Here is a 14,656-nt window from a genome sequence, read left to right on the forward strand (position 1 = left end):
TCTTAGATTTCCTTTTTATGAGAAGTACAAAGCGGGCTGAAACTAGAGTAGGACTACGCTTCGAATCATAATTTAAATGTTGTGCAATATTTTATCATACACACACGATTGAAAACATTCACTGTAAATGTATTTACATATTAAAGGCACTGTACACGTTTGGTAATTAATCAAAATATATTTTAGCATAAAAACTTACTTGGTAACGAGCAACGGAGAGCAAAGTAAAGTAGTTTTTGAGAAAGATGTAATTTCTCACTAAAATAATGAAAGACTTCTGGCCAGCAACCTTTTATTCCTATCTGAAAGCACTCTAATTTGTACAACAAGGGTGTTTTTTCTTTCATCATTTTCTTGCAAATTCGATGACCAATTGAGCCCAAATTTTCAAAGGTTTGTTATTTTATGCATATGTTGGGATACACCAACACTGGTCTTTGACAATTTTTAGCAAACGTGTCCAGTGTGCCTTTAATATAGATTTAAAAAACACCAATTAATTGAGTATATTCACAACTAATGGGATTTAGATATCAAAAACTTTGATTTATTATCTGATTTTATGGAAATCTGTTTTTAAATAAGTTGTGCAATGGATTTCGTGTGATACCTGCTCTACTTGGTTTCATCAAGTGTGTGTTGATGTAACCAGCGATAAAGCACAACGACTGAAGTTTATACATGCAAGCAGTGTCAGTAAAAACAAGTTTAACTACTTTTGATTCGTAATAGATTTGTTGAATATAATCATCATGTTAAAATCTGGATTTCACTTTAAGCATTTGGGGAAATCAATTTCACTGTGCTTCCTCAGCAAAACATGCTGGAACAGTAAATCTTAAGCATACATGTATATGTGTTTTAAATCTGTCTCGTCACTCTGAAGCGAAAATTTCATTGGGTGCGCATACAAACGCAAAGCTAACTTTCACCTGATAAATTCAACGACAACGTCTGTTTCCAACCATGAAGCTGCAAAGGCAGTGAACAAGACGTTGTTATATAAAGCATTAGTGGGAATTGTCTTACATGTATGTGACATATTTTGCCAAAATAAAAGGAACGAGGGAATTGACTGATTTAATTAAATTTCGTGACGAAATTATTTTCCAATAGATGGAGTCCACATGTGAGCGGGGGTGAAAGGACAAGTTTCTAACCTTAAATTATAACGGTGTACACTGTCATTGCATTTGATACCCTTCCTGTGCAAATATTGTAAATATCAAAAACATCTCATGATATTAATCTGAGAAAATTTGTCATAACATTTGTGTACAGGGATGTTGGGTTCATAACTAACCTTTTGTGTGCGATTTTAAAACAACTACTAACGGATATTTACATTCCAAGGAAGAAATTGTGACGGTGAAAATGTCGCATTCAATTATGTTTTGATTAAACTCTATTAAAAGCCAGGATTGGGCTTAAAAGGAGTTTTTACTTTTGGAAAATGTCAAAAACCAGTATCTTACTTGGTGTATCCCAACATAAACATGAAAAAACAAACCTGTGAAAGTTTAAGCTCAATCGATCATTGCAGTCACCAGAAAAAAAAGTGGGGGAAAACCTGAGGTGTTTTCACTGTTTTCCAACATCGAGTTTTCGACTTCATGAGATTAAAACTAATTGTTTTACTCATTTCTCAAAAACTATAGCATTTAAGGCCAAACTATTTCAAAGGGAGTATCCCATCATGACCATCTTTATACCATGTAAGTTATGTGTGAATCTGTGAACGTTTCTATTTGTTATTTTTACCAATTTTAAAAACACCCTTTAACGACCACGTACAACAATGTTGAGGTCCATTTTTCTCAGAATGCTGTCATCGGGTGTTTTGAATGTTGACGAATATTTGCACTAAAAGGGTATTGAATGATATGGCAACTTACACCATTTTATTGTGAGGTTAGAGACTTGCACATTTTTTTTTTTCACTCACATGAGGACTTCTCTCTGCGAAATTTAGTAACCAAAAATTGAATTAGGTCACTTCCCTTCCTCATTATGAGTATACTGTCCTTGCACTACTTGGCAAAAGTGACATTAACATGACGACATGAGAGGGCACAGATATTATTTCTTACAATGTAAGCCTAAAAGTCATTATGTAAGTAATGCTTTGGTATATTTGTATTGATCCAGTGATGACAAAAGAGAGTTTTTTTTATTTGGGTTAACAGACCGATCCAATTAAAAGGTGTGAACAAAACCTTGGTAATTGCCGAAGATCTGTATTCATACTTGTTGTGACATAACGAACATATTTATGAAACATCAAACCTGAGAAAGTTCAAGCTCAATCGGTCTTCGGAGTGATGAGAAAAAATACCCAAAACATGGTATGTTTTAATTTTTTTCAAAATCCGGATTTTATCCTGCAGGATAAAGAGTTTCTTTAATAATTTTCTTAAAAACTATGGCATTAAACCAAAACTATTCCAAGTGAAGTTTTCCACCATAACCATCTTTATACCATGTAAGTTATGTGCAAATCTGTGAACATTGTTCAGTCTTATTACCAATGGTGTACACACCTTTAAACAATAACATTATTGACCAACAATTTAAATGCTCACGTAACTGACTTGCACAACACACCACACATGGGGCATGTATTGTGAGCTCTAACTATGTGCGCCCGCACCCATGTTTATATTCACATTTGAATTTCAGAGTGTCAGACTGTTGTCAGACTTTTGGTCAACACAGTGGACTGTGTGCTCGATGGATCAAGTCTTATTCACCAATGATTTTGTACTAGAATCATTGGTGGTTGAAAATTGAACTGACCAATCCATATGCCCCCTTGGACTCCGTGTCTGAGCTTAGAAAATTATGACCAGGTTTGAAGTGATTGTTACCTATTGGTGATAGACGAGATAAATAACCCTTAATCTCAAACTGAGTGAAGTCTTACACTTTTGTTGTCAAATAATTATTTAAAAAAAGTTTTTTGAACAAGTTAATGTCACACAGGTTACTGTCCTGTAAATGTTTTAAAGAGTGGTAACTATGCAGTTGTTTCTTGAAAGAAACCAATACTTGTTGTTGCCTACAATGACTATATGTACCAAAGATCTTCTTTCATAAAATACTTATTTGTTAGTTTGGTTTCACTTTGATTAATTCTTTTGTGTTAACATTTTGAGAACTTGTGACATGTGTGTCATTCTGACCATGTCGTAACACTAACGGTGAATGACTAAATTCCGCTTGTTGGCAAATCAGTTTGTTAATAAGACAGTTGTATACTTGTTAATTGCGCAAGAGCACTTTTTGAATAAACACAATAGATCACATTCAAAGAGTCGAAGGTATTAGTTCATCTGCAGCTATGATCAATATTATTGCCCACTGTATGGCTCTGAACTGTGCCAACGGGAATCTGTAAAGTTCATTGATTATACTGGGGGCCTGTTTTATGGCATCAGATGCAAGACCCAATTGAAAAAAAAAATGGACCAGGATTGTACTGGAATGGGGCCAAGTTAACAAAAACAACATTTCGTGAAAGGCTATTATTTATACTGAGCCAAGGGGAAGACGTGTTAAAGAGGGGGGAGGGACGGCCGTAAGATAACCTGAGATATTACAGGCATCACAGAATAGTTTCTAGGGTGGGGAAATAAGGTTTTGACTGTGTTTTTACACTTCCAATTTTTTTATTTTTAAGAAAGGGCACCAACTGATTGTGAAGACTTTTCCATTACCATTATTAAACAAGAAACTGAATTTAATTTTGTGTCTGCGTGATTATTTTTTTTTTCAAAAATTAATCTCATAACTAGATTTCACTAAACGTGAAAAGTACAAATATTTATTTACTTCAAGATCTTCTCACATCACACTTATGAAGCGCCGTCTGAAGCGTGTAGGATTTTCTGAAGTTGCGTAAAACTCGTGTAGGACAAATTTGTACAGTGTATAATGGTGTAGGACTTTTCAACTACCTACCCCCAGAAAAATAAAAACTTTTTGTGCAGTATATATGCGTGTAGGAATTTCTGAAGTTGCGTAGAACTCGTGTAGGACAAATTTGTACAGTGTATAATGGTGTAGGACTTTTCAACTACCTACCCCCAGAAAAATAAAACTTTTTGTGCATTGTATATGCGTATAGGATTTGTACAGTGTATAATGGTGTATATATAATAACGTGTAGGATTTTTTAAAGTGCAGTATGCATGCAGGGTACCAACAATATACATTGTGCGTGTATTCCATGTACGTGTATTCAAATAATGCAATGCATTGTACACGTACATAGTCCACACAAGCGCGCAAGCATTCGAGCATGCGCAATGTGTTGAAATCAGTTTGTACACAGTTCAATGGTGTAGGATTTATGATGGTTCGGTTTGTACACAGTTCAATGGTGTAGGATGTAGTAGTCCTACACGACACATACAATGTTTTTTCTTCCGCAGATATTGCTGGGTATAAGTAGATGACCGATGTCGTCAAAATTTCGATTTTCTTTTAGCGCCCCAGTCACTTGGTCTACAGTACAGTCACTCACTGGTCAGGTGTCAGGTCTTACGGAAATTCAGTCAGAAACTCACCTACCTTGCATTGCTTAGAGGTCACTGGGCCGTCACTGTGTCAGAAATTCCCCTTCGCGGATATCACAAAATGCAGCAACACTGAGAAATCCCGGGCACGATCGAAGGGCGGTCGCCGCTTACTCACACTGTGAATCTTCTTCCACTCCAGTCCCAGACTCCAGTTACCGGTTCGTTACCCCTCACAGTCACTCAACTCACTTTATCGTGAAGAGAAAGCAGCCATTTAAGAAGTTCAGACTTAAGGTGTTTTCGCATTTTAAGGCTTTATTTGGACAGAGGGTTGAAATTCATCGTACCGAACCAACCCTGCAAACATAAAATCATAACCGAACACCTGCAGCATGCAGAGGCAGAATCATACCCACATGGCATCCGCAGGCCAAAGATACTAGTCGGGTGCTTTTAAAGTTAATGGTCAGTTCGAATGAGAGTTACCTCCCACGTCGTCTAGACACCAACCTGTCAGTTTGTTGTCGATGAGGGCGACCGTAAGAGGGCGCTAGATAGGTTTTGTTGGTGGTCATCACGATCTCAAAAATTCAATTAAAATTCAGAGACTTTTAAATTTTCCATAAAATGTATTTCCATTTCACTGGTATACACGGTATACAATAAAGATTACGCATACAATTAACATTAAATCAAGTCATCATAAAACATTTATTAGAGAAATAAAGGCAAATCCTGATTAAGCAGTTACTTGTGGTTGGGGTAAGTATAAAGAATAGGAAAAATGACTGGACTTAACCAAAATATAACGGGAACAAGAAACAAACAAACACACTTTACAAAACAATCAGGGCCCAACTTCATAGAGCTGCGAAGCACAACAATTTGCTTAGCATGAAAATTCTTCCTTGATAAAAACAGGATTACCAACCAAACTTCCATGTGTTGCATATTGCTTGCCTACTGGTATACTCAGCTGTTGTTTGCTTATTCTGAAAATCACGTGACAATTTGGTTGGTGATTCTATTTTTAACAAGGCAAAAGTGTCATGCTTAACAAATTAATTTTTGTGCTTAGCAGCTCTATGAAAAATACAACGAAAACGTAGTAATAAAACTATGTAGGCCTTTTTAGAGAGTTAAATTCGTAGAATGAGCTGAGAGGAAATGATTTCAGAATAATCATTGTGCTGAAACAATTTCCTGTAGATTGAGAGATGTACTTTTATTGAGGATCTACTAGTACTGTAATAATTAATGTACATTATAACCGAATTTACAGAAAGTTTGACAGTAATAAGGAAGTTGTTTGGTGCAGTTTGTTAGTGTTTGTTTGTTTAGATGATCTTCCCATCAAGGGAACTCGGCAAACTCCCACAAGGGGATATAAACACCAAGCTGGCAATAACCAATCTCTCTCATACAAACATTGGTTTAACGTCTATGATTATGAATTGCACAATTTAATCAAGAAATTGTGATTCAGTCGTTGTGATTGTAGCCTACATGAAATATTTTGTTGGAGTTGTGGATATAATAATGTTGAGCAGTTTCAGATCTTTGAACAGTCGAGAAAATGAGACCAACATTATTTTGTGACTTGGTTTTCTCACTCTAAAAAACTCTAGCACCCCAGCAAGTAAGATTCTAAGGGGAGCTTTCTATCATCATTATCTTCAAAGTAAGGGTGCGTTTGTGCTACCAAATAGATTTCACATTATCATCATCACCCTCCTTCTTGGACACATCAGCTGATATCAACGCTGAACCACTTGGAGATACTCTGGTCTTTTGTTTACAAACTTTAAAATTTCATACCATACTCCTTGTGCGATTCCATACATTTCTTAGTTTTGTTTATTTGTTCAGAATCTGATTTGGGGTTGAATAAAAGAAAACAATGACTAGATCGGGAATCGAACCAACGACTTCAGGATCAACATGCCAGCGCTCTTTCAACTGAGCTTTCTATAGCACTATGTTGGCGATTTCCCCTCTATTTTGACACCATTCACCAGTGGTTTATTTTACCTTGAGGTTTTGACAGGGTGCTAAAGTTCTTCGTTGACGTCCCTTGGGCGTCCTGCATGCGTATTTTTCCCAGGACAGATGAGGCCACTTACCATAATGGGCGAATGCTAAGTGGCCTCATCTGTGTTGGAAACAGACCCAAAAGTAGGTAAAACACGCCCATTTATGGCAAGTGGCCTCATCTGTCCTGGGAAAAAAATACGCGTCCCGCATTGAGCTTGATTTTTTTTTTAGAATGCAATGAAGCCGCACAGCGTTCCTCCTCAAATGTAAATGAACACGTTGCCGGACGAGTTGGTCTATTAAAACGTCTATAACCGTTTGTTTTAAAATGCAAATGGCTGGAAAGATAATTTAAAAGTAGAACACAATGATCCACACAAATTTGCCTCGAAGTTCCATGGTTTTCATTTTACTTTGCGAACTAAGACGGTCGGCCATTATGGGAGTCAAAAATTTGACTCCCATAACTGTCCGACCGTGCTAGTCGACGCGGTAAAAGGAAAACCGTGCAGTTTCGAGGCATGTTTGTGTGGATCATGGTATTCTACTTTTACAACACCTTTCTACCCATATACATTTTATAACAAACGGTTACAAACGCTTTTCAAAGACCAACTCGAGCGATCCAAGGCAACGTGTTCCTTTAAAGGCAGTGGACACTATTGGTAATTACTCAAAATAGCATAAAACCTTACTTGGTAACGAGTAATGGGGAGAGCTTGGTAGTATAAAACATTGTGAGAAACGGCTCCCTCTGAAGTGGAGTAGTTTTCGAGAAAGAAGTAATTTCCCACGAATTTGATTTCGAGAACTCAGGTTTAGAATTTGAAGTCTCGAAATCAAGCATCTGAACGCACACAACTTTGTGTGACAAGGATGTTTTTTTCTTTCATTATTATCTCGCAACTTCGACGACCAATCGAGCTCAAATTTTCACAGGTTTGTTATTTTATGCATAATGTTGAGATACACGAAGTGAGAAGACTGGTCTTTGACAACTACAAATCGTGTCCAGTGTCTTTAAAGTAAAACGATGTTTTAACCGAGATTTAAACATGGCTGTACCCGCAAGTTTACTATTTATTTATAGTTTCATCTTATTTCTCCATACCGTGCAAAACTTCAAACAATACTTATGTTATGCGAACTTTTAACTAAATAAAATACCTCCCGTATTGTTTGTTTTCAACAAAACCAACACAAGGTTTGAATATTTTTGTAACATTGTTACTAGCAGTTAACAGCAGTAGTCTGTTTTTTAGTTGCATATTTTATGGCTTTCCATATTTTTCCAACCTGGGTTGACAACAGTTCGGGCTAGTAGTGACGTTGCAAGACAGGGTCTATAACTAACACCTGTTTAGACGGGTTCCTCAAAAGTTAAAAAGAGTGTTTAGCTATAGAGTCGTCTTGAAACCAACCAGCCAATCTTTGTTGTGTTCGTTTTCAAAGAGAGCGCTAGATAAATTGAGTGATAATCTTTTGGGGAAGTTCGATTTGCGCCAAAAGAAGTTGGTTGAAAGATTTTGTTATCTGCTCTAATTTTGATGGATGATGCTTTTCACTAATCCCCAAACCAGGCAGCAGTGGTTTTGGTATCCCTTCATGGCAGATGAACTACTAGTACGTTGGTCAATGGCATGGTTGGAACTACCTTAGTGGAAGGGGTTTTCCTTCTTCTGAACACTGCATGCGGGGCAGTTCTTGTGTTCTCCAGCTGTCGAGCCCAGGCTCTCCGTTGGATACAGACCACTCGAACCAAGAGTGTCCCAGAGAGTGTCGCTACATCTCAACGTATGCTGCACAATAAACACATAGCGCAGGCCTTCGGGATCAGGCTGAGGTGAGGAGATGTACGGAGAACTGGACAGGCGGAGGGGGTTCGTCATCATAAGCCGCCCTCAACTTTGTTTCAAGTACTGTCTGAAACGTCATCTCCAAGCAGCTGGCATTCCAACCATCACATGGGAAGACATGGCCAAGGAGAGGCCCACATGGCGTTCACTAACCAAGAGTGGGGCAGCGTCAGCTGAGGATGCCAGGGCAGAAGCTGCATAGATTAGGAGGATGCAGCGTCACGAGAGCGGTCCATCCCGAGGAAGCATCCCTCCAACGCAGATATTGTGGCCATCAAACATCTGCCAGGATTGGCCTATACTCTCATGAGAAGGCTTGCCAACTCAAACTCCGCAACTCAACCCCCCCCCCTCCCGATAGTCATACTCCTTAGCGACAGCCTGTATAATAGGTGTTGTTGTAGTTTTGTAGCGGGAAGTGATGTCCATTCGGTTTCTGTTCTACAGGAAAAATAAGAACATCCGACGTTCAGGAAGTAAATCCTCGGGAAAATATAATTAGCTGTTGCACATTTCAAACCAACCGAAAAGACATAATGGTGAAAAAAGGGGATTTCACCAAAAGGATTATGGTACTATAAAACAATGAACAAATAGTTAGTGGCCTGACGTTTCGACCCTAACAGAGTCTTTCTTGAAGGCTAATAATGACAATTCATTACTAGATAAACGGGTGTACTATTACTAGTGTAGCAGAAGCAGTAAAGTGGAACAAATGAACAATGGACAATGCACAAGGGACACCGACTAGAAGTAAATTTCAATTCAATTTTCGGAGAAAAGAAAACTCAACTTCTAGAACGGGATTCAAACCTGTAAAATCGTGCCGGTATGGCAGGAAATTCAGTCGCGCAAAGATTATTTGTCTTCTTCCCCATCCTTAAAGCCCGGTTCATACTTCCTGCGGATGCGAAGCAAATTGTGAAGTCACGAATTAATTTGTAGCCAATATTTGCAAGGTTTTTTGCAAGGGTTGGAATGTGCTCAACTCTCGCAAAATATTCGCATCGAGTGGGGAGCTGTGACGTCAAAATTTGCTTCGCATTTGCATGAAGTATGAGCGGGCTTTTTAGTGAATTTTATGGAAATTTCGTCTGATAGCGTCTTTTCGCACATTCATGTACCTTATCGAGTACCAACAAACATCTGGTTCTATTATTCTCTTTTCAAAAGAGAGTCAGTTGTGGGGTCCAGATTGAACGAAGCAATACAAGGCCTACATGTAGACACAGTTAATAAACCGGTTGCAGGCCTACATGTAGACACAGTTAATAAACCGGTTGCAGTCTGGATGCTGATAATTACTGAGGGTGGACTAAGTCAGGTGAGTCGGTGCGGGCGCTGTTGGTGAGTTGGCCGCGCTGTGCGTGAAGGGAAAACGAGAAACGTCTTGCACCAAGACTAGCTCGCGTGTCACGCCCATGTTTAAACACTTTTTACTGGTGTTAATTATATCATCCGTGATGCCCCCCCCCCCCAATCAGAATGGATAAACTGTCTTAGGTATTTATGAATGGTTAATATCTTCCATTGTCTTAAAGCCATTGGACCCTTTCGGTAAACAGTATTGTCCAAGGCCCACACAGTCGTGTATCACAACTTCTATATCAAATAACAAACCTGTGAAAATTTAGGCTCAATCGGTCATCGGAGTCATCTTGTATCCGCGCGTTTCGCCGTGTCTTGACATGTGTTTAAAATAAATCCGTAATTCTCGCTATCGAGAATTGATATTATTTTACTGTTTTCTCAAAAAGTAAAGCATTTCATGGAAAATAATATTTCAAGAGAAGTCTTTCACCGCTACCTTCTGTAAACCCTGTAAGTTATTTGTAAATCTGTGAACTTTTTTTTTCTCTGTACCGAAAGGGTCCAATGGCTTTAAGCAAAATTGTCACTTATTGAACATGTACGTATGCAAGTATTGTTGTTACTTAGTTGAAAACAGCTGTGAAAGATTACAAAAAATACGTTAAGAGTTTTCGGGTAGCAACCATTAAGATGATTTTGAGAATGTTTCTCTTTTATGTATAACAACGAAAATACTTATGTCTACCAAACTAACCAAAACAGAATAGGCGGGTATTTAAAACCGTTTTTTATTTAAAATCAAACAAAATCATTTTGTAACAAAGCCCGACACTATCTATACCAAACACCCAATATAGAGTTGAAATGAAACTCATTTGAATTCCTTTGGCAATTCGTAAGTTCATGTTATACAACTAGTCCAAAACTTATAGTAGCGCAAACAAAATATTTTACAAGCTCTTTATAGAGTTACCAGATTTTACAAAAGCCTTTTACAAAAGTCCGCTTATTACAAATTATAGCTGATATTATTTATTACAGATATCCTTATTCTATCTAGACTAATTTATTGTTCTGTCCGTAGGTGGTGGTCTAGCATTTCTCTGGTTTCCCACGGCATGTCTGAAGTCAAACGGTACCTTATGCAAAATTATATCGACATTTCGAAGAATTGGATCAGCAGTTACTTCAATTCTAAAATGTAAACTTATTTTTCTTTTGATTTAACGCATGGCAAGTTTGTTTATGCTGAGGCCATCCGCTGTGAACCATAAAGGGGGTAGAAGAGCACTAGTACGTTTATTCCAAAAAAAGCTAGTGGTTGGCAAATAGCAATCTTTTTAAGATAATGTTGATTATCTCTTTTTCCACAGTTCACTTTTCAAAAATTCGATGCCAACTTGACACCATCGGCCAATATTCGGATCTGGGATCCCTACAACCTTGTTAGTACCTCGTATCAATGCTACAGTTTGCTGTCAACAATCTACCTGTGATTTATCAGACCTATTAGGGAGGTTTAGCTGCACGTTCCGCGAGCAACGTGAACGTGAACGTCAAACATTGTGTCGTTAATTCTCAAGTTTAAGCATACGTGCAGTTACCACTTTTCACGTCAGGTACAAACGTGCGCGCAGACTTCATACGAGAGCATGAAATATTAAAGCCCAAAGTGGCGAGGTCACCCCGAAACAACACAAGTTGATGACATTCACGTTCACGTATTTGCCCGCATACTGTGCAGCTTGCAGCTAAACCTCGCCAATATGCCCAAAGTGGTGACCTCAACAATACAATTTTTGACGTTCACGTTCACTAAAATACGAAGCCCTTTTTAGTTGAATGTTGTGACATTATTTAAATAAATGCTGTTTGATAGACAAAGTTTTCTACTACAATATACAAGAGGTTTAGAGTATGGTTAGACTACGTTAATTTACTGTGGTTTGAGCGAGCTCATGAGCCGTGGATTTTGCGTTGTGCACGGCGTGAAGTCGGGCTGTGTCAAGGGAGACCGGGAAGTTGTCCGACTCTAGCTGACAGCTACTCCTTCTAAGTATATAATTTGAAGGTGAAAATAAAGGAACTTGCAGCTTCTTCAGGAGATATTTTTGAAAATATTGGCAGCAAAATCATTACAATGAGGGCAAAGTAAAACCACACTTTCCGTGAACAAACACATGACATTATGTGAACATTCTCGTAGAATGTCATTCATTGGTGGGCTGTGTGTAACCATTACAACTGGCATTGCTCAGCCACCGGTAAGGTCTCATGGTACAAACTCATGAATTTTATTCAGTGATTTCGAGAAAGAAAAGCCTCGATTGAACAAACAAATGCAACAATAATCATGTCTTTTTAACGCACGTTGATACGCAGTACGCCGTGTTTGTTGATATGTAATACCTATCTCAGGTCACGTGTTGCCTGTAGTGCAATCTGTCTATTGTTATGATTTTACATCATACCACCTTTTAGTTTAAGTGACTCAATGTAAAGCGAAAGTCAAACAATTTCTATATTAAGTTATTGGTACGTTTAGAATAATAGTTGACTGTGGATTTGTTAGAATAACAGATTGTTCATATTCTTGATGAGGATGCCTTGGTTTTGGTTAGTCATTATTTATTATTGGATGTTGTTAATTTCCATCTGTCATTCACATTATTGTACCATGTTCGATCATGACGTCACGACATTCACAGACGATGCAAGACCTTGACCGAGCGCCTATCGGCCACGATGATGTCACCGGTAGGAGTTAACGTCATGCCTACAGGATTGTACAAGCCACGAGCTACACAGCCGATGTGCTCACCTGATGCATCGTAATGATGTGTCTCACCGGTTCCCTAGCCACCGCACCGAACAGACACATAGATGTCTCCAGCATCGTCGCAGCACACACCATTAGGATAGACAAGATTGCCGTCAATGAAGGTGCTGATATTGAACACCTCGTTTCCCATGAAATCCACACAAACTAGTTTCATCATCTGGTAGTTTGTGAAGATCAGACGCTCCTTGCTGCTTAAAGATAGATAGCAGATGCTACTAATATCGTCATGATGTATTGTGGAAATAATGGATCCATCCATATTATGGAGAGATATTACCTTTCTCTCACAGTCAGCCACTGCAATACGCTCTTTCTTGTCCACAGCAATACCACGAAGTAGACTCTCTGACTGCCCCTCGACTTGATTCTGTGAGGGTCGGAACTGACGAATGTATCTCAGTTCTCTATCATAACACTTTACATCCTGTCCATCAGTAACCAGAAGCAGGTCATCAGAGGTCACGGTAACACCAAAAGGTTGTTTTAGTTTACCGTCCTCTGTTCCACTTTGAACACCTGTAGATTTGTAACTACCATTTGACGTAAATGTGGATAATAGCCGCCTCGCTGTATCAATAACGACAATGTCACCATTGCTAAAACAAGCAACGTCCCTTGCATCAATGAACTCCCCATCACCTCCCCCGTATTTACCAAACTCTGTCTTTACCTCCCACTTCTCTTCCTCTAGTATTTTACCGAGATCTGCATCAGTGATGACATCATGACCTTTGAACCCGATGAATGACTTGCTATGCTGCACTGTTTGAAACTGGAGTTCTTTGTGGAAGTCTAAGTTGTGCATAACTTTTGGCTTGAGGTCCAGCAGCTCAAAGTTATCAGCATGTTGCATTAAGTCATTGACTGAAGCTACGATCTGCTCTGCACGGCTCATCTTATCGTGATTGCTGCTCTGTATGCTCTCAAATCCCTTACCTCTTTCTTGACCAATTTGAGAGACTCTTTCTTGAAGGAGGCGAGATGCGTTTCTTATCTTAGTGATTTCCTCTTCCTCCTTAGCCACAATATCTCGAAGAGCCTGGTCAACCATGAGCTGCAAACTCTGGTGTGTGTATTTAATAGAGTCATCCACTGTTTGGAATTGCTTACGGCACTCATCAAACTTCTGCAAGGCTTCATCAACAGCTCGACGATAAGATCGAATGGAATCATTGATTTCAGAGAGATTGTGGTTGGACGCTCGGTGATCAAACACCGCACACTTGAGACACACAAGTAAATCACACGTGTCGCAATAGAAACACAGTTCCTGGTCAGTGTGTTTCCGGCACTTTTGTGTTTCAGTTTTGTCCTTGTCTTTGGGTCGCACATGTGACGAACCGACAGCATTAACGATTTGATGATGTCTGTTGCTTTTTAATTTTGCGTGGATTGTCAGACATGTCTTGCAAAAATTCACCTCACAGTCAACACACCGTGAGACGGCTTCCAGACCTTCGTCGCATCCTTCGCAAGTCGAGACAGGAGAGTTAATGTCCTCCTTCTGATCTTCAAGATTAATGACGTCATCGATAAGCGAGCTCAAGAAAAAGCAGCTAAGAAGATCTGACAATCCCTCATCTGGGATTGACGTTTCCTTTTTACACATTGGGCAAATAATAAGATCCGTCTTCGGATCCTGTTTGTCTATAAGTTCCTGAAGACATTTGAAGCAGAAGCTGTGAAGACAGTCCAGGATTTTCGGATCGGTGAACCGACTCAGGCAGATTGGGCATTCGATGTGTACATGTCTAATCTTGCAAGTGGTCTCAGTGTGTAAAGCAGCTTCGGCCATCTTGATCTTGGCTCCTGTTTAACCTGATGAAATAAAACAAGGACGTGTTCGTTTTACAATCAGGGAGTGAACAATGATGGAGACTTTTAAACGCTAGGTGGCAGCACAATAACTGGGTAATTTGCCTCCTAGGATAAAGACAGGCATTGGTCTTATAAACCCATTTATTACATTATATATAATGATAGCATTGGATATATGAGTGTGTTATCAATGATCCGAGGTCATTTAGTATGTCAGCTTGCACTTCCGATCCTTGCACTTCCGAGTGTGCATAGTGTATGTACGCCGTTGTTTT

At 38.9% G+C, this 14,656-nt stretch overlaps 1 pseudogene; it reads right to left on the reverse strand.

Moving 5' to 3' along the window:
• LOC139936696 (uncharacterized) overlaps positions 1 to 14,358 on the reverse strand; it is a 78,768-nt pseudogene extending 64,410 nt beyond the window's left edge.
• Positions 14,359 to 14,656: the final 298 nt, after the last annotated feature.

The sequence above is a fragment of the Asterias amurensis genome, chromosome 4 (assembly GCF_032118995.1).
Source record: "Asterias amurensis chromosome 4, ASM3211899v1".
NCBI classification, from domain to species: Eukaryota; Metazoa; Echinodermata; class Asteroidea; order Forcipulatida; family Asteriidae; genus Asterias; species Asterias amurensis.